Source organism: Eptatretus burgeri, chromosome 3 (assembly GCF_056783735.1).
Source record: "Eptatretus burgeri isolate ZD-2024b chromosome 3, Ebu_testis_v1, whole genome shotgun sequence".
Lineage (NCBI taxonomy): Eukaryota > Metazoa > Chordata > Myxini > Myxiniformes > Myxinidae > Eptatretus > Eptatretus burgeri.
In genome coordinates, this window is record NC_140963.1 from 9,912,573 (window position 1) to 9,932,551 (window position 19,979).

General features: G+C 43.4%; 1 pseudogene; it reads right to left on the reverse strand.

Annotated features, from left to right (window-relative positions):
- Nucleotides 1-9,590: 9,590 nt before the first annotated feature.
- LOC147029382 (uncharacterized) lies at nt 9,591-11,240 on the reverse strand (annotated as a pseudogene).
- Between the last annotated feature and the right edge of the window lie 8,739 nt (nt 11,241-19,979).

Consider the following 19,979-nt stretch of genomic DNA (forward strand, 5'->3'; position numbering starts at 1 on the left):
GAAGTGAAAAGAGAGGTTAAGCGATTGGTTCACTTTGTCTGTCTTTCTCTGTCTACAAACGTCAGTTCATAATCGAGGAACAACTTAATTTCAATTGATTGTTATATTTAAACACGAATTGGAACATGAATCAGAAAACAAACCTGTAGTTTAGCAGTACTTTGGCTCTGTACTCATCATGATCGTGCATATGCACAAAAGAGTGAGATAATATTTTACTCTGTCTGTCTGGCAATCAAACAACAATTTAAAATCATTCCAAGCAGGAAACTTACTGTTTTTAAAGACGCCATAAAGGACACAAACAACAGGAACGTACAACTAATGTAACGTGTTCGATAAGGTGGTGTAGTAGACGCTGCATAAATGGCGGTAAACTTCCAGGATTATTTTTTGTCTGACCCTTAAAATCTTTATTTTATTTCAATTGATTTATATACTTGAACACCGGAGAACACAAATCTCGTTATTGGCACCTTCAAAAACCTTCCGTTTCGCAGTACTTGGCCAAAATATTACGGCATATTACATCATCATGACCAATAAAATTTGCCGGTCGCAGACCCCACCCACGTCCTTATTTCTCAAGACTGTGCAGGGTAAGGTGTTTGATGAACTTTCTTGTTTACACCATATGACTCCCTCTGGTGACCACATGCGAATCTGCAACAAACTTGTGCAGATAACAGTTTGAGAAAAATAAAAAACACGATCTAGCTTTAAACTAAATAATACTGTTACAGTTTTGTATTGTCCAGCGATATATCGATATTCCAGTCAAATCGATATAATTTTCCATCTCAATATACCGGTATTGGAATTCTGAAAACTAGAAGCACCCGCTCCCTATGGGAGCCGTCAAGGGGGTCATGTTGTTATATTTATGCCCATTTTACTACAAGGGGTCCCAGGATAACACACCCAAAAAATGGTTGCGATCTGTTCAGCCGTTTTTGCGGTACCTGGGAACAGACAGACGGACAGATGGTGAATTATAGTAAGAAGATACCGGAATACCGAAAAAAAATCGATATGAAAAAACACAAAAACTGGTACATCACCAACAAACCGAAGAAAGGAGTTTACAATCTTTAAATACCGTGCATGATTTATAAAGCTTTGATGCACTCGGCGTCTCGGCCAAACATGGAACAGGAACAATGAAACGGACGACATCAATGCGTACGAGGAAGTAAATAGAGTAGGATTTAACTTTTAAACCTCAGCATCCGAGGTCATCCACTCCATATAATACAAGCAATCGCGTTTTTCTTTGCCCTCATGGCTGGTTTTAAAAGCAATTGGTTATTTATACGAATCGGATGTGCTTTAGAAATCCTGTGCAGAGTCAGTGAACTGTGATAGCGATACCCGCATGAAGGCAATACCGGCACAGCAGTCCGCGACAATCATACCAGTACGGCGATAGTGATGGATCCCGACCAGTGCCGATTACCAATACTGATCTCACTTTAAAACAAAAAATCATTTTTCATACAAATTGAAGTTGGAAGTAAAATAACCATTCTCATCATAGGGGAAACAGAAAGACCCACGTGGGAATAGTATGAAAAATTACTGTGTCAATAATGTGTACATCACATCTTCTTCTTCTTCTTCTTCTTCTTCTTTCGGCTGCTCCCGTTTGGGGTCGCCACAGCGGATCATCCGTATGATCCGCATTGTTATTTGGCACATGTTTACGCCGGATGCCCTTCCTGACACAACCCTGGTCGCCTCTTACGACACAGGGATATGGTACACCTATTTTAACCGGGGTATACACCGGACCAGTACACTGGTACTCACTTCGCCGACCTCGGAAGGATGACAGGCTGAGTCAACCCCCTGGTGTATTAATTCAGTGGCCCAATGGGGCTTGAACTCAGGACCTTTTGGATCCCAAGCTGCTGCCCTAACCACTGCGCCAACACCAGGCTTAATGTGTACATAACATATGAATGTGTAATGGACCATTGGGCAATTGCTTATTTTTGGAACCTGCGTAAAAAAAAAAAGATTTTTTTTAATATTAAATAATCAATATACCGGTTTTCTGGTATGACCCCACGAGTATTTCGATATCGGAAAAAAAAAATCGATACCTATGGAGCCTACAGTTTTGGAACACCCTGGGAAGTCACATCTAACACATAAAGGAACCATGGAGTTTATATAGATCCATAACATTATGTTTAGTTAGATTACCTCTTCCCTTATATCAGTGGACAGGGAAATGCACTGTCTGTCTCTGTTTCTCCCCCCACCTCTTTGCAGCACATCCATACACACTTTGTAACGCACAATATTACACTTTACAAAACCCATATTACAATTCATTACAAATCCAACTGCTGGGCCGTACATGCGAGGCCGTACATGCAAAAAAAAACAAAAAAACTTTCAAACCGCTTGCCAGAAACAAATACACAGGCCGTTCCTTCGCTCTCGTGTGCCCATACGTGCGTGACCGTACGTGCAAACAAAAAAAAAAACTTTCAAAGAACCACACAGGCCGTTCCTTCGCTCCCGTAAACGACGACTGGATTGGGGCATTGTGTTTATCTATAAATGCGCATAAGAAATCGAGAAATTATTAGAATACACTAAGTCATCACTATCCGAAGTCCGTATGTTGTAACCCGTAATGGGGAACGCGGCTGAGAATCTCTTCCCTAACGGCCACGCCTGTCATGTCATTGGTTGGTAAATAAATGGCCATAACTTGGGAAGCACTTGTCCAATTAATATCAAACCTTGAAAAGGCACATACTCAGGTCCGCAGCAATATAGCTGCCAAGTTTCAATTAGATTGGACCAGTGGTTGTCGAGAAACAGCGGTCACAGACACAGACACAGACACAGACACACACTGCTAGAATTATAAATACAAGTGCGTGGCCGTACGTCCGTGGCCGTACATGCAAACCAAAAAAATAAAAACTTTCAAACCTCGAGCCAGAAACAACCACACAGGCCATTCCTTCGCTCTCGTAAACGACGACTGGATTGGGGCATTGTGTTTATCTATAAATGCGCATAAGAAATCGAGAAATTATTCGAATACATGAAGTCATCACTATCTGGAAGTGGTGCGTGCCCGTACGGAATGTTCACATGCATTCCACGAATTATCGCTTGCATTGAAGTAACAACTGCTGTGATACTTACACACACAGAGTTAATTAAAATCCAAATTAAAATCAAGTTTACCTCCCTGTCTTTGCTTGCCATGACATTCGCTGTCATTGACCATTGCCACTCCGACGCCACGATAACTGAGGCACCGATCGATCCCCATCATAACCGGCACGGCACGTGACGTCATCGTCGGCCGGCCGCACACCGGCCTACGCGAAGTTCAGTCCTCACTGTCCAGAAGTTTGCATATCGCAGTTACGATTCGTCGCAATTTAGTTTTAATGGCCAAATATTCACTTAGCGCCAATGTATTTTGCATTTTCGCAATATCACCGCAAGGAAAAACACAAAGAGAAGAGAAGAGCAAAAAAAAAAAATTTTTTTTTTAAACTTTCAAACAACCACACAGACTGTTCCCTTCGCTCTCAGAAACGATGACTGGATTGGGGCATTGTGTTTATCGATAAATGCGCATAAGAAATCGAGAAATTATTAGATATACAGAAAGTCATCACTATCCGGAAGTTCGTATGTTGTAACCCGTAATGGGGAACGAGGCTGAGGTTCTCCTCCCCATCGGCCATGCCTCCGCAGCAACGTGTCTTGTCATTGGTTGGTAAATAAATGGCCGCAGCAACGTGTCTTGTCATTGGTTGGTAAATAAATGGCCATAACTTGGGAAGCACTTGTCCGATTAATATCAGACCTTGAAAAGGCACATACTCAGATCCCCAGCAATATACCTGGCAAGTTTCAATTAGATCGGACCAGTGGTTGTCGAGAAACAGCGGTCACACACACACACACACACACACACACACACACACACACACACACACACACACACACACACACACACACACACACACACACACACACACACACACTGCTGCTGGAATATATATATATATATATATATATATATATATATATATATATATATATATATATATATATATTGTTGTGGTTGACGAAATTCGCAAACCACCATTCAGGTCCCTTAGGTGAGATATCTCTGTAAGTATCTGTGTAGTTAGGCCCAAACCCATTGTTTAGAGGGAATAAATGTCATTTATGCGGGCTGCGACCCTTTTAGATAGCCGTTTTTCTTTTACTATCTTTATTTTGGACCAGCCGCCATTACTATCACCACCAACCACGTCTCAACAGCCATCACACAACAACCACCAGCCGCAACGCCGCTTCACAACAACAACAACGCCAACAGCCACGACCTTTACCGTCACATCTCGCTCTCGCAACCATCGCATCACCGCCATTTCCGCGCCGCTTGTGGGCACCGATACTGGACTCGTGCAGGGCGCGCACCGAGCAGTGTGTGCAGAAACATCACAGCCTTTCCGAAGAAAACGGATCAAAAACGACTCACGCCCACTTCTGTTCCGTCCTATCGGCGAGCGTGGGGCGATTTGGCCCCGCCTCCAGGTGCGTTGGAGTAATATCGCTATATGCAATTTCATGGATCAAAAAGCATTCACGCCCACTTTTCCTCGGTCCAATGGGGAGCCAGCCAGAGGTGAAGGGTCGAAGGTAAAGGGTCGAAGGCGAAGGAGCGAGGCCCCGGGGGCTATAAAGGGCTGCGTTCGCTCGCCAAACGGGGCAGTTCGCAGTCGGTGGAGTTGGGAAGAGCAGTTCGGAGTCGGTGGAGTTGGGAAGAGCCAGTCAGGAGAGGAGTCGGAGAAGGCGGTTGGACGGAGCTGTGGAGAGTTGGAGAGGTGGCGGCGGCGAAGGCGGTCGAGGGGGTGCTCGTGTCAGAGTCGGGGAGCTGCGGAGGGGAGAGGCCGGCAACGCGACCGAGGTCGTGGTGGAGACGCTCATCGCGGGACCCGAGACAGGGAGATATCCTCCTTCCCCCGAGCATCAACAACCCCCTCCTGTTTCCCCCCGCACTGAGATAGTGCGAGAAGGGGGCCCCGTTCCCACCCCATTCCAGACACTGTCCGCGAGGCCCGCGGAGTCGGGGCGCCACCGCCATTTTGCGGCTCATCATCAGACGGGTAGGCTCGACGTGGTCTCGGCCCCAGGCCGTTTGCCCCCTCATAGTGGAGGGTGGTCCCTTTTTCTTTTGCTTTGAGTATATGTGTTGTCGGCGCCGTCTGTGAAGTAAAACTGAATAAGTGTTGCCGTGTGCTCGGTAGTCGGTTAGCTCTGCATTGTCTTTTGCTTTTACATTTGCTTTTTGTGCATTATTGTGTGTTTCTTCTTCTTCTTTTACATTTGCTTTTGGTGTAATTGTATATGTGTGCTTTCCGTTCATCGCGAAATAAATGTGCTTTATGTTGAACTGTTTTCCCATTTCGCTTCGTCTTTTCCTTTATTGAATCTCCATCTTACTTCACGTAAAGGGTTGGTCGTGGGCTAAATACGCCCAATAATGAATCGAACCGTCGAGGCCGACGATAACACCGCTCGGTTATCCCGATAGTACGGAACGGGTCGCTTAAAGTGGCCCGTGTCCGAAGTCGACCTGCGGCGAGGTGCGATCGCCCGGTTTACCCTCCGTGTGGGTACTTAGGTAGGTCGAATTTGGCGAGCAACCCTATCCCACGCGGGGGCCGATTGGCACGATCGTGGTGAGGCCGAAAGGTCCACCCGTGACTAGTTCCCGGCGTTAGTCCGAGAGGGTCACGACGGGATTGTCCGTCCGGTGGGCGACGTGCCGCGATTCGAGTTACGTGGCCGTTCACACGCCGGCGGGCGCGAATCCGCAACAATATATATATATATATATATATATATATATATATATATATATATATATATATATATATATATGTAGATATATATATATGTTTTGAAATATAAATGTATATGTGTCAGGAAATATAAATATATATATATATATATATATATATATATATATATATATATATAGATATATACTGTATATATGTATGGAAATATAAATATATATATATATATATATATACATATATATGTATATATATATATATATATATATATATATATACATATATATGTATGGAAATATAAATATATGTTCATATATATATATGTATGGAAATATAAATATATATTCATATATATGTGTGTATGAAAATCCGACGGCGCTCACTTCCACTTCCTCACTCATCGGCGGTCTGTCGGCGACTGACAGCTTCTGCAGGCGGGAAAATATTCACGCATACGGATTAGGATCGCCTTCATACGTGACCAAACCATGCCTCCCTAGCTTCATTTGTTTACGCACGAAAAATTAAGGTTGGATACTTTTTGAACACACCTTGTGTGTGTGTGTGTATATATATATATATATATATATATATATATATATATATATATATATATATATATATATATATATATATATATATATATATATATATATATATATATATATATATATATATATGTATATATTGGGTGGTCTCGAGACTACCCCAAGTCTCAGGTTTTCCGTCTGTCTGTATGTCTGTTGGGTGGTCGCTGGACTACCCTTAGTCTCAGGTTTTCTGTCTGTCTGTATGTTTGTATGTAATGGACAGCTCTGGAGGCCAGAGGAGTCGATCGATTTTGATGAAACTTGACTGGTGAGTCATTCCACCTCATATCACCGGAGCCCTCCCAGTTGACCCCCTCAGATTTACTTTAAACTTTCATAAAATAGTTCCCATGTATTAAAATGAAGCTGCATAAAATTTTAGGTCCATAGATGCGGTCAACTCCGAGATATTGAGGGTTGAAAATGTGGTTGTGGCCCTATTTTTATGGTCGTTGCGAGCATCACAAAATGAGCGGCTACTTTTAAACTCCCACAACTTTTTAAATATTAATGCTAGAGCCTTGAAAGTTTCAGCGATTATTGTTATATAACTGCTCTGTCAGAAACAAACATAAAACGGAGTATACATCTATTAATTTTTATGACATGATCAGTTGAAATCCAGAAAAAAAATGTTGGTTTTGTATGAAGGCCCAACTTTGAGACTCCATATATTTTTATTGACCCATCCCAGAAGCTTGAATTTTTTTCAGGTCATAACTGTATGGTAGTAGTATTCAAATACATGTTTACTTTTCTTAATCAGTCATATATAATACAGTCAAGATCCCTCAAAAATTGGAAATTTTTATTTTTCCCCAAAATTCAGGTGAGGATTGCAAATATATGACAAGGGATACTACTTCAAATTGTTCACCTTTGGAAAGAGCATATTCAAGTTTACAAAAGTGTCAAATATCAAATCATGTTTCTCTCAATATTTTAAAAATATTTGAATAAAGGATGTTCTGTGGAATCCATCACGCCTTGGCTCCTTGGCCAAAGGAAATCCACATGTTCTCAAGACCTAGTTCCTGCAAGGATGGCAGTACAGATATTGCTCGGACTAGTACGTCCGTGTCATTACCCTTAATGATAATGGACTTGCTACCATCCGTCGTTGCATCCCTGGCGTCGACAAATATTCGAGTGTCAGCTTCTTCATGACAACATGGAGACAGCATCCAGTGACTTCCTTGTGTTGCTAATGGCATCTTCTCCTTTTGTGACAATGACTGTGCTTATCGTCTGTGCTTCACACATCTTTTCCGCAAGGAAGTGAAACAGCTCAGTCTTCTTGCTGTCATCTCGAAGAAAGCTTCTCCAGTTACTTGGGGTCTTACTGGTTCCTGTCACTCTTCTTCTGATTCCTTGCCCCTTTTTCGACCTTCCCTCAGACTTCAGACTTGACTTCTTGTGCACATCAAACACTACGTCCACCCTCTCGTACCTGGCACCATAGGATTCCACCTTTGGGATGATGTCTTCTTTAGCATCATCATCAAATATCTTTGAAGTGCGTGGAGGAAGGGCATTGATAAGTGCTGAGCCATCAATGATGACTACATCTCCCCTTGGATCTCTGTCTGGGATGTTCACTTGCGCTTCAAGAATTTCAGCCAGTTGTGACTTCTGACATGTATGAAGCTTTCCGCTGTCACTGAGAGATGCAGAGTGTGACTGATTCTCATGCTTGAAGAATTCTTGCAAGTCACACTGCCTGTTCTGGCATGAGATGAACAGTCGTGAGAACAGCTGACAGTCGTCTTTCAGGACTTTCTCCTTAGAACTTCCCCCAGCTTGATCTTGTTTGAAGAAAGAAACAATGTTTTCTTGATTGGATGATAGAAAGGACATTCACCTTCATTCTGTAGCCCCTCCATGAATGAATGGAACTGCTCTTTGCCCCGCTGGTGATGTGTTGCTACCATTTCGGCTATAGATGAGTACCAGTACCATGAGTACCAGATGAGTACCATGAATACCAATAGGTCGGCAGTTTCTTCTTGGAATGGGTTGCCCATCTCCTGCATTACTGCAGAGTGTGCTTTCACCTTTTCGAAGAAAGATTTCTGGTCACTCAGTGTCTGCTCATGGTGTCTGCTGTTGTTGGCTGTATCTTTCATACCAGACATGGCCTCGTATCCAGCTACTAGACGATTCACTTTGGGTCCAACGACCATCCACCTACGAAGTGCTGCCGGATCTTCTATCAACCCAATTGCTCCTCCGTCACCTTTGATGACTGCATTATTTTGCTCGTGAGCTTGGTCGATTGCAAGGGCAGAGAATTCTCTTCTTGACTTGTGGATAACGAAGTTCCCTTTGTGAAACTCCCTGGCCACATCTGGATGTTGTTGCTCAAGCGACATCATATCTCTGAGGTGAACTGGGATCCATCGCGCATAGTTGACATTGTTATTCGCAAAGAAGTAAGTAAAGGTGCCAGTTCTGAAAGTGCTTCACGGTACAGGTTGAAGTCTCCTTCTCTGAATGAGCGGATCAGGGTGAATATTGTGAGCTCCACGTTCAGCACCAGCCTCCAGAACTGGAACTGTGGACTCTCTTGCCTCCGTTGTTCACACCAATCTTCAAAGGTTAGATCTGATCTGTTAGACTCTTCAGAGTGGTAGTCATGGTATGCTTCCTTCATCAGTTTGTACAAGCTGCATGCAGTGATCTGGTGTGCTTGTCTTGTCCTGGTGAAACTGGATGCAGACAGGAAAGACTCTGCTGTACCAGATGAGGCCACCTCTGCTTCCACAATGGAACTGGTCCAGCCACTGTCCTGTAGTCGTGTTCCTATCGATCTCAGTGCAGCCATTTCTATATGAAGTACACCAAACATGATAACAAACTTGTCCTCTCCATATTCGGGCCACTGCCATTGTATTTGTTTTGCCAGAGCATGCAATGGTTGGTCAGCAGCAATGACAGGTGTCTGCCCTGGGTTCAGGAAAGCCACTGTATCACAGACCTTCTCCACGACATGCGTGATCGTTGCAACAGAGTGAGCCTGGTCTCGCAACAGAGGCATCAGTGCTGAAATGCTCACTTCAAATGGATGGCTCCTTTTCTGTGTTACATGGTGGGCTGACCATGTGATGCAGACTGCATCAGCCACATCCTCAGTGAGGAACACTGCCTACAACCAAGAATATTCTTCTTTCAAGTGTGACCAGATTGACTCGGGTGCTGGTAAGGACTGGCTTGCTACTGGAGGAGGATTGGGATTTTTCATAATGTATGCTGGTCGAACATTGGTGAATACTTCTGGAAGCTCTGGAACTTTATTCACCTTCATTTCTGACTCCAGTTTGAGCAGCTCACGTTCATCGCCAGCATTTTCAGTGCTTGGATGTTGGAAAATGGACACACTTGTGCCATGGAAGGATGTTTGAGCTGTGGTCGCAGTCGGATTATGATCTATGTTGTCCACTGCTGCAGTTGTGAACAACTGCTTTCTCAAGACTGGGGGACAGATGACTCCATCTTCCACATACTGTGTAACAACTGCTTCTCCTAACTGGGCTGAGACTTCTAGGACTCTGTCGTATGATATGCTGAGCCCATTCTCATGGAGCATCTCAATGAGTTGTCTCTTCCTCGTCTTGGCAAATACATACAGGCCAACGTAGACTGCAAAAGGTGTCTCACGGTCCTTGGAATGCCTGTGGACATCTGTTCCTTCCTTGTACTTGGCAAAGCAGTTGTACTGCAGGAGCTGTGATATAGAAAGGTCAGATTTCGATGCTCCATGCTGGAGTTGGGACTTGATGTCTGCGCCATGTTCGACCCTGCATACAAATTGCAGAAGTGATGGTGGTACAGCCTGTTCTAGGTCTGTGTCGTGAAACGTGCTGCTGAAATGCGACTTTTGATGGAGCATGTCTCGTCTTATTATCCCAGCAGCTTTCGATAGATGGATCGCTTCACCCTACTTGGATGCTTGTGTGAGGATTGAGCCTACATCATTCTCAAAAGCCAGCAGAACATCTCGTCCTTGGCGATGAGCTTGCAGCTTGGGGATGTGAAAAAGCAGCTGGTCCTTAAGTCGAGTAGGATGAACATCAGGCGATTCAACACCAAGCTGCTCCAGCCTCTGCTTGTAAAGCATGGTCATATCAGCAAGCCAGAAAATGGGTGGCTCTGTACAATCACTGGCAGTTTTCATCTCACTAATGGCGGTGACCAGTTCGGAGAAAGCAATTGGATATGCTTCCTTCTAGTGCTTCTGTGCTTTCTCTTGCTCCTGCGTCTTCAGGTAGTCTCGTTCTCGGTTATACAGTGCCACCAAGCAGGCAGGGTGATATCTCAGTTCTTGTGCTACATCTCCTACACTCAGTTTGGCAAGGAGTTTTCTATCACTGAGTGTTTTTGCACATTTGTTTATTCTCTTATTCAATTTCATTGTCATTGCTTCTCTAAGCTCACCCCCTTGGGTTTCGCAAAGAAAACATTCTTGTGTTTTAGCTTCTTGGACCTTTCGTGGGATCTAACTTCTACTGCCCTCATCACTAGCACCTGCAGGAATTGATCTTTTTTCAGCTCTGTAAAACTTTGTGTTGTTAAATAGAAGCCTGCAACTCTCATGATATCGTGCCTTGTTTTGTCTCAAGGTTTCCTCTATTCCACCACCTTCGTCAAGTCTTGCAGGGTCTAGCTTGATTGGTAGTGCATTGGGTGAGTGAAACAGAGGAATATTCCTTGCCAAGTTCATATACCCATCAAATTCTCCTTTGGCAGGATTGGCCTGGGGGGACTTTAGATCTTCTTTCTTAGGCCTAGGCCACATTTGCCACAGCGGCCGTGGGGTCTCCAAAATCTACGGCCACTAGCAATTATACGGCGGCCACAGTATTTCCACGGTCACACAATGTAGCAGTCACATATGTATTTATTTTTCAGGGAGCCGCACGGCGTATTTATAAATTTTGGAGACCGAAAACGTGGGGTTGCCGTACGGTCTTTGATTTGATGTCGCATGGTGACCTTAGGGCGTTCCTGCGGCGGCCATAGAATTTTCAAGGCAGACGCAAGGTGCCCGCAAGGCAACCGCAGGGGGACCGCAGGGGGCCCTAAGGCGAACGTGCGGCCAGACAGACGGTAACGAATGGGTTTTTATTTTTTTTTTTACCAGTTTTTTTTTTTTTCGGCTTGTCGAATTGCTACGGTGAACGTAGAAATGAAAAAAGTTATAACTCTGCATTATAATTCCATGGCGACCCTACGACCTGTAAAATATAGCCATACGGTGTAGGGCCACCCTGAGGCCACCTCAGAAACTCTGCGGCCGCCGCACGTTTCCGTCAATTCAGAGGGCGTACGGCCGCCGTATCCTCGCCGTAGAGCAAATGTGACTTAGGCAACACTTGGTCCAGACAGTGTTCCATGATTTACCAGTAGAACTCGCGTCCATGGCCAGTAAGACGTTCAGGGTCGAGGGTTTATCCTTTTACCGCCCTGTACATGTATAATGGACACTTTCCTGTATGGGATACAACTAGGTTTATGCATCTGACCTACACGTAGTCTGATCGTTCATCCAGTGTCATAAGTCCCGTGCGATCTGTACACCATCAAGATAACTAAAACCCCGTTATCCTTGGCTCAGCTCTCCCACGCTGGCACGTCCTGTCGATTCAGGTGCAGCTGCCTAACTGATCCGGGGTTGATTAGGCAACATTTGGGACACTAGTCAGTTGTTGCAGTATGATGCCAACAATGATGCCAACATACAATTCCTACTTAGCTGACACTGAACCCCATGCTGAGTTTCACAGCAGCGATGTCACCAATGTGCCTTCGTAGTGCCCGACAATCACTCCTTCAATAAATTCTTACTTGGCGATGAACTGGAAATGTTGATTAAAGGACTGGTAAGTGGCCTGGATTCAATCAGCACATCTGTTTCATCAACTTCGTGCACTTCGAAAATTTGGAGCTCGATGTACTCCATCACACGCAGAGACCTTCTGTGTGCTACCCTCATCTAGTTTAGCCCGCGAGCCAACGCGGTTTACCAGGGTGTGGCCGATGCCGTGCACTAGCAACTTCTTGGAGCCATAGATGAGAGTTGGGCCAGTGATGAGGACCAGTGCCAGTAGTCCATCCAAGGGATGTGGCTGACTGCTGAAACAAAGGTACTACCTCTAACACTACATCCCTACACCCCATGCATAAGTAGCTACTACTACATACATGTTAAGTCATGCAAACGTATGAAAATCATAAACAAATGTGCAAAATCAGGAAAGGTGTGTGTCAGGGGCTTTAAAAACAGGAAAATCCACTCCAGCAGGCTTGAAAATATAGGAATCCACACTTCGATCATGCAAATCGGACAACTAGAAATACTTCTAAGCAAAAAGTCAACTTTGGGAGGCTAACTTGGCGGCCATCTTGAAAAATGGCCGCCATCTTGGATGTTCAAATGGCCAATCAGGCAGATTTGATCAGAAAGCCCTGCAGAACAGAAATGCCAAATTTGATGCTTGTATCATAATTTGCACGATTTTTCTACTATCTACTACACTATTATTACATGAAAAAAATTCAAGCTGATGGGATAGGTCAATAAAAATATATGGTGTATCAAAGTTGGGTCTTCATACAAAATCAAACATTTTTTTCTGGATTTCAACTGATCAGGTCATAAAATTTAATAGAGGTATACTCCATTTTATGTTTGTTTCTTACAGAGCAGTTATAGAAGAATAATCTCTGAAAAGTTGAAGGCTCTAGCATTAATATTTAAAAAGTTGTGGGAGTTTAAAAGTAGCCGTTAATTTTGTGATGCTCGCAACGACCATAAAAATAGGGCCACATCCACATTTTCAACCCTTAATATCTCGGAATTGACCGCATCTATGGACTTAAAATTTTACGCATCTTCATTTTGAAACCTGGGAACTATTTTATGAAAGTTTAAAGTAAATCTGAGGGGGCCAACTGGGAACATTTTCTTAAATTTGGTGATTTCAGATGGAATGACTCTGGTAGGTTCATACCAGGATCTAGTTGTATGCTTTTGAGCACCATTGCTATGGACGCCACTGTTGCCTAGCAACGGGACTTTGAATTTTTTGAAAAAATCCGAAAAATATTTATATGTATTTTTTTTTCGAAAATCAAAAATCGGCTTCCATGCTTTTATGCGCACTATAATCAACCTCTTTGTCAAACATTTTCAGCGGCACCTGTCAATGGTCGTGCGGCTCGGTCCACGGCCGTCTGCGTGGAGACCGTGTCTGCGAAGGAGCCTGGGTCGAGTGGAGCAGAGTCCGAAGCGGGGATCAGGGCTGCAGACAGGACCCTATGAGAGACCCAGTCAAGGTCGGATTGAGGTCTTTAATTACGTTAATTACGTTAAGTGGAGCGTTAATTACGATTCATACAATTTCATCAAAAATGATTGTGCATGGAATAACAGTGAAGATGGAAACAAAATCATGTCTAAAATCAATTTTATACCGGTCATACTATAAATACGGCCTGGAGAAAAACACCGCCCGGACACATCGGGAGACAAATTCCGCCGGACGCATCCGGAGCCAGGCCGTCTGGACACAAATACTGCTTGGACACATCCAAAGAAAACTCCCATCTGGAAGTGTCCGGTGACAAACTTCCGCCCAGGGACAAACTCCCATCCGGACACGTCCAGAGATAAATTCCATCCGGACATGTCCGGAGTTAAATACCATCCGGACACGTCAGAAGATAAATACCATCCAGACAAGTCCGGAGATAAATACCACCCGGAGAAGTCCAGAGACAAACTCTGTCCAGACACGTCAGGAGATAAGCAACGTCCAGAAATAACCACCATCCGGATATGTGCAGAGACAGAGACGGAGACAGACAGAGAGTGAAAGAGTGGAGAGGACAGTGAGAGAAGTGTGGGAGGAGGGTGCTCAACTGTATTGAGAGGGAGCAGAGCAAGGATGGGACAAAAAGAGAAAAAAGAGAGGCGTAGAGGAGTTAGCAGAGAGAATATGTGATGCTTTTTGAACAAGACACACACACACACACACACACACACACACACACACACACACACACACACACACACACACACACACACACACACACACACACACACACACACTTGGCCGATATTGGCATTTTTTCAGGAATTGGCAGGTTGGAGTCAGTTTGATTACCAACTACAGTACTTACTGTGTACAACTCAAAAACCTTAAGTAGCTTTCACCGATAAACAACATTGCATTTATATCGACATTTCAGGGATACGTTCACAAATATTCGCCTTTATGGACAGCTGCGTGTGACGGGTGGAAAAAAAAATTGTCTCACTAATTTAGAAAACACATTAATACAGCAATCAGCTTGGAAATCGGGTGTTATTTCACAACAACTTGATCAGGATGACAGAGCACAAACCATTTGCTCAGGATGAGGGAGCACGAACCACTTGATCAGGATGACGGAGCAATAACCACTCATTCAGAATGACGTAGCGTGGTACCGCTGTCGCCAATTGGGTGCTCGGCAAGTGGCTTAAGCACACAAGTAAGCACTCCACTTAAATGGTTGATAAGGAATGGCTTGCCAGGCTGTGGCTGCATACCATAGAGGATCCCTTCGACTTTAAAGCTTGTCTTCACCACACAAGCAGCAGTTAAAGAAATCCAATGATTTTGTTCAAACAATGACTTGATCCACAAAAGAATTGCTACTTAATGTAGAGCAACCCTGTAGACAACACAAAGTTTAATCACCTGTAAAATAAAAATTGCAGATAATCCGCAGTGTTGTCTGCTTGTCTGGGCATGCGTCGCGTGGTGCATCGTTCGCGGTCCGCGAAAGGTTATACCTTTATTTTAAAACGTCCATTTTTCACCAGATTTGCTTTGATTCCATGCAGAGCACCTCACGAAACCTCTGAAAACATAGACACAGATCTGGCAGACGCTTTGGATCAGCAGTCCCTCTGTGGGACAGGGTGTGACGTCAAGCAGTGAATGCATTGAGTCATATAGCTCAATGAAGCTAGTTAATTTTGGCACACTCCTAAATATTTTGTTCACTCAATATAATTCTCCAAACAGAAGAAATAGATCAGCTTAATGCTTCGGAAATTACACATTTTCTTGTGTGTGTGTGTGTATATATATATATATATATATATATATATATATATATATATATATATATATATATATATATATATATATATATATATATATATGGAGAAGGAGGGAACTTTAAGCAAGCCTTGCTTGCTTAAAGTAAACATATATCAGCTTAGTTTTATGACTCGTTACTTTTTTTAAATTGTCAGATTTCACTTCAGATTGAGACAGTTATTTAGCCCGGATGATATCCGATCCTGAAAATCAGTCATATTTTGATGATAAACTTTAGTCCGTGACAGTAGATTGTAGAAAATCACATCATGTAATGCACGATATTGCTCCAAGCTATTAATTTGAAAAGTATAGCACTTACAAAAGTGATGTATACAATGATTTACAGCTATAATGGACAGGCATTGAATAATATGAGTGAGGAAAGTGAAAAAAAATACTATCGTTAAGAAATCGTTGCGGCCTGTTCCAAGGCAAGGCATGGTTGAGAAAGCCAAAAAACATGGTGGTTCCCGACCCCTGCAAATTTACATCGGATATATTTTCAGACCCCAAAGAGCGAGGTAGCCGAGGATGCCCCTGACAAAGGATATTGCTTAAATAAGGCTGTCGATTATCTCCAAAAGGGGTGTTGTAATTAACCCAAACACCCAATTTTCAGCCATGCACTTCTTTCGAATTTTCTTTGTACGCAAGCAAAGTTTCAGGCCGATAGGTTTCATGGTTTTGGAGTTATGGAGGAGACACACTGACATTTGTTAATGTTGATCCATCTCCGCTACCCACATTCCACCTTGAGTTATTTATTTAATTATATACACTTTACCAGAGGCACAGCATCATTTCCTCCAACAGTGGCGAAGAATTTAATGCCGGCCGTCTCCCCGTGGCCAAAACACCCGCTGTCATCATCATCTGCAGCCTGCAAAGAGCATCCTGCTGCGAAGCCTGCTGCAACTCTGAATGCTACCTTGATACCACCTCAAATTATGTATTTATTTATTGACACTTTGCCAACTCCAATAATTATTTATTTATGTTTGGTTCCTTACTTTTTTTCATGTAAAATTGACACTCGTCCCAATTTAAGGTGTGGATGTGTCCTCAATTATGTTTTGTGTTTTTCATTCTGCGGGCACTCCTTGCGGGCAGTATATAATAGCGCCCGCGAGCAAGATATAATGTTGCCAGCGGCACCTTCTCGGCCTACCTTAATGGGGAAATGTGCTGTAGCACAGTCTTGGAAATGCAAATCAATTTCTATTGAACACAATCAACTGTGATCCACCTTCCTTTATGGAAACACAGGCAGCAGTGAACCGGTTGAAATGAGGGTAAAGCTCCTGGGATCTGTGGCATCCATGCTGAACTTTGCATGGCTGGTGGAAATGCTGTACTCATGTCAATGCATACAGTTCTGTGCTCTGCCTGGAACACCGGCATCATTCCAACTGACTGGAAGAGGGGCCGTGTTGTCCCTCTCTGGAAAGGGAAGGGTGATCACCAGGATTGCAACAACTACCGAGGGGTGACGCTACTCTCAGTACCAGACAAGGTCATTGCTCGGATAATTCTTGATAGGGTTCGCCAACATCTGCTTGAGCACCAGCATCCAGAGCAGTCGGGCTTTACACCAAAGAGATCAATGATTGACCGTATCTTTGCCCTTTGGATCCTCACCAAATGCAGAAGAGAGTTTCGGAAGGGGCTGCATGCAGCATTTATTGATCTCTGCAAAGCATTTGATTCAGTGAATCAGGATGCCCTCTGGACAACTCCTGGTCTTTGTGGTGTGCCACCAAAACTGAGCAATCTGATGTCTGAACTGAAGTCTGGTACTGAGAGTGCTGTGAGATGTGGTAATGCCATCTCCGACTTATTTTCAGTTGTTACTTGAGTTCATCAGAGGTGTGTACTGCTCCCCAAACTTTTCAGCACTTGTCTTGACTGGATTCTGGGGAGGGTGTTGAAGAGCTCAAGCTGCGGGGCATCCTTTGGGAATGTCAAAATCTCTGACCTTGAATTCGCAGATGATGCAGTCATCTTTGCGGAGACTCTAGATATCCTTTTGGGGGCCCTCGAGGTGCTGAATGAGGAGTTGGAGCCACTGGGATTACGGGTTTTCTGGGTCAAAACTAAGATCCAGGCTTTCAATGATATCTTGAATGCTGCTATCTTGTCTGCACCTGTTTTGTAATGAGGGTGTTGAGGTCATGGAGATATTCACTTACCTTGGCAGTGATATTTATGTCTCTCCTTTCTGTGAACTAAATTCACTGGATGATGGGGTGTGGCACTGTAGCTACCTGTGTAGGAGGAGAAAAGTCTGAGTCTTCATGTCCTTGGTGCTTCCAGTCATGCTCTATGGATGTGAGACTTGGACTCTTACAAGAGATATGAGTTGGAGACTTAATTATTTTGGTACCAGGTCTCTTCGGAGAAAACTTGGCTATCGCTGGTTGGTCTTTTTGTCCAACGAGCAGTTGCTGAGACTCAAATGAGATTTGTTACCTGCATAGCCCGTGAGTATCAGCTGCGGCTGCAAGGACATGTGGTTAATTTTCCTGATGCTGATCCTGCTCACCAGATTTTCTCCATGAGGGAACCTCATGAGTGGAGGAGGTCAATGGGCTGACCACGTGCCTCGTGGTTGCAGTAGGTTGATCGGCATCTCAAGGAGATGAGGATGGGCCAGGCATCTGCCTGGGGGATGGTTAGACGGACGCCCCTGGAGTACCAGTGGACGCATCAACGCTCTGCTCCGTCACATGTTCCCATACCTGACCTAACCCAACACATTTGCTCCGTTATCATAAGATTTTGGTTTTTTGACAATTATGTGAAATTCACTTTATGAAATGTGAAATTACAATAAAGAACCAACACCATTGTGTTATTTCTCTAATTCTGATGGGATAATTTTGCATTACAAAATGTTGGGAAAACTCATTCAAGATTGAAACTGGAAAGCATCTCAAAATGCAAAGCCTGTCCGTGTCTGCTTTGTACTCGAACTAAACTTGACGAAAATTAGTTAAAAAGAATTGTATATTTTATTAACATATGCTCTCTTCAATCTCATAATATAAGTTTGTTGAAGATTTGATGACAAAAGCTCAATTGCTAAAACTCTTCTGGCCTAGACATTCACAATGAATCTCAATGGTCAACAAGGATCTTGATGAAAACACTTATTGCTGCTCTACCACTTCGCCAATGATCGTCATCCTTACAATCCTTCATTCCCCACTGGAAGTAGAATGAAATGTGCCAAGTTTCAAATTTTTCCGATCAACGGTTTCAGAGATATAATGCTTTAATTTTTTGTGTTTTATCCAAGATGGCTGCCATATCACGTGACCTTTGACATCGCAATTCCAATTAAAATATTCTCCATGGGATTCGCTCCTACCCTGACAATTTTGTGTCAATCGACCAAGTGGTTGCTGAGGAAAATAAAGTGTTAAAAAATAATAGAGCAAAAAAGGCCAAACAAGGATTTCAATTTAAACATTTACGGCTGGTCTAGCACTTCACCGATGACGTCATCCTTACAATACTTTATTCCGCATTGGGAGTAGAATGAGATGTGCTAAGTTTCAATTTTTTTTTCCGATTTGTGGTTTCAGAGATTATAATGCTTTAATTTTTTGTGTTTAATTCAAGATGATGTCACAATTATAATTAAACTATTCTTCATGTGGGGTCGCTCTGACCCAGACAATTTTGTGTCAATCGGACAAGTGGTTGCTGAGAAGAAAAAAAATATTTAAAAAGATAATAGAGCAAAAAAAGGCCCAAAAGGGTCAAATAATAATAATTACAATGAAAATTATTTTAACAAAATTTTTTACGTCTTCTTCATATTCTCATCTATCTATAATTCCAGCAATCTGTGTGTGTGTGTGTGTGTGTGTGTGTGTGTGTGTGTGTGTGTGTGTGTGTGTGTGTGTGTGTGTGTGTGTGTGTGTGTGTGTGTGTGTGTGTGTGCGTCTGTGACCGCCATTTCTCGACAACCACTGGTCCGATCTAATTGAAACTTGCCAGGTATATTGCTGGGGACCTGAGGATGTGCCTTTTCAAGGTTTGATATTAATCGGACGAGTGCTTCCCAAGTTATGGCCATTTATTTACCAACCAATGACAGGAACCGTTGCTGCGGCCATTTTTTATCAACCAATGACAGGAAGCGTTGCTGCGTAGCCGTGGTCGATGGGGAAGAGAAACTCAGCCGCGTTCACCATTACGGGTTTTTGTCTCTTCTCTTCTCTTCTCTTCTCTTCTCTTCTCTTCTCTTCTCTTCTCTTCTCTTCTCTTCTCTTCGTGTTTTTCCTTGCGAAAAGGCAAAATACTTTGGCGCAAATTGAATAATTGGTTAAAACTAATGATTTATCAAAACGTTGGCAGATCCAGCAGCCTCC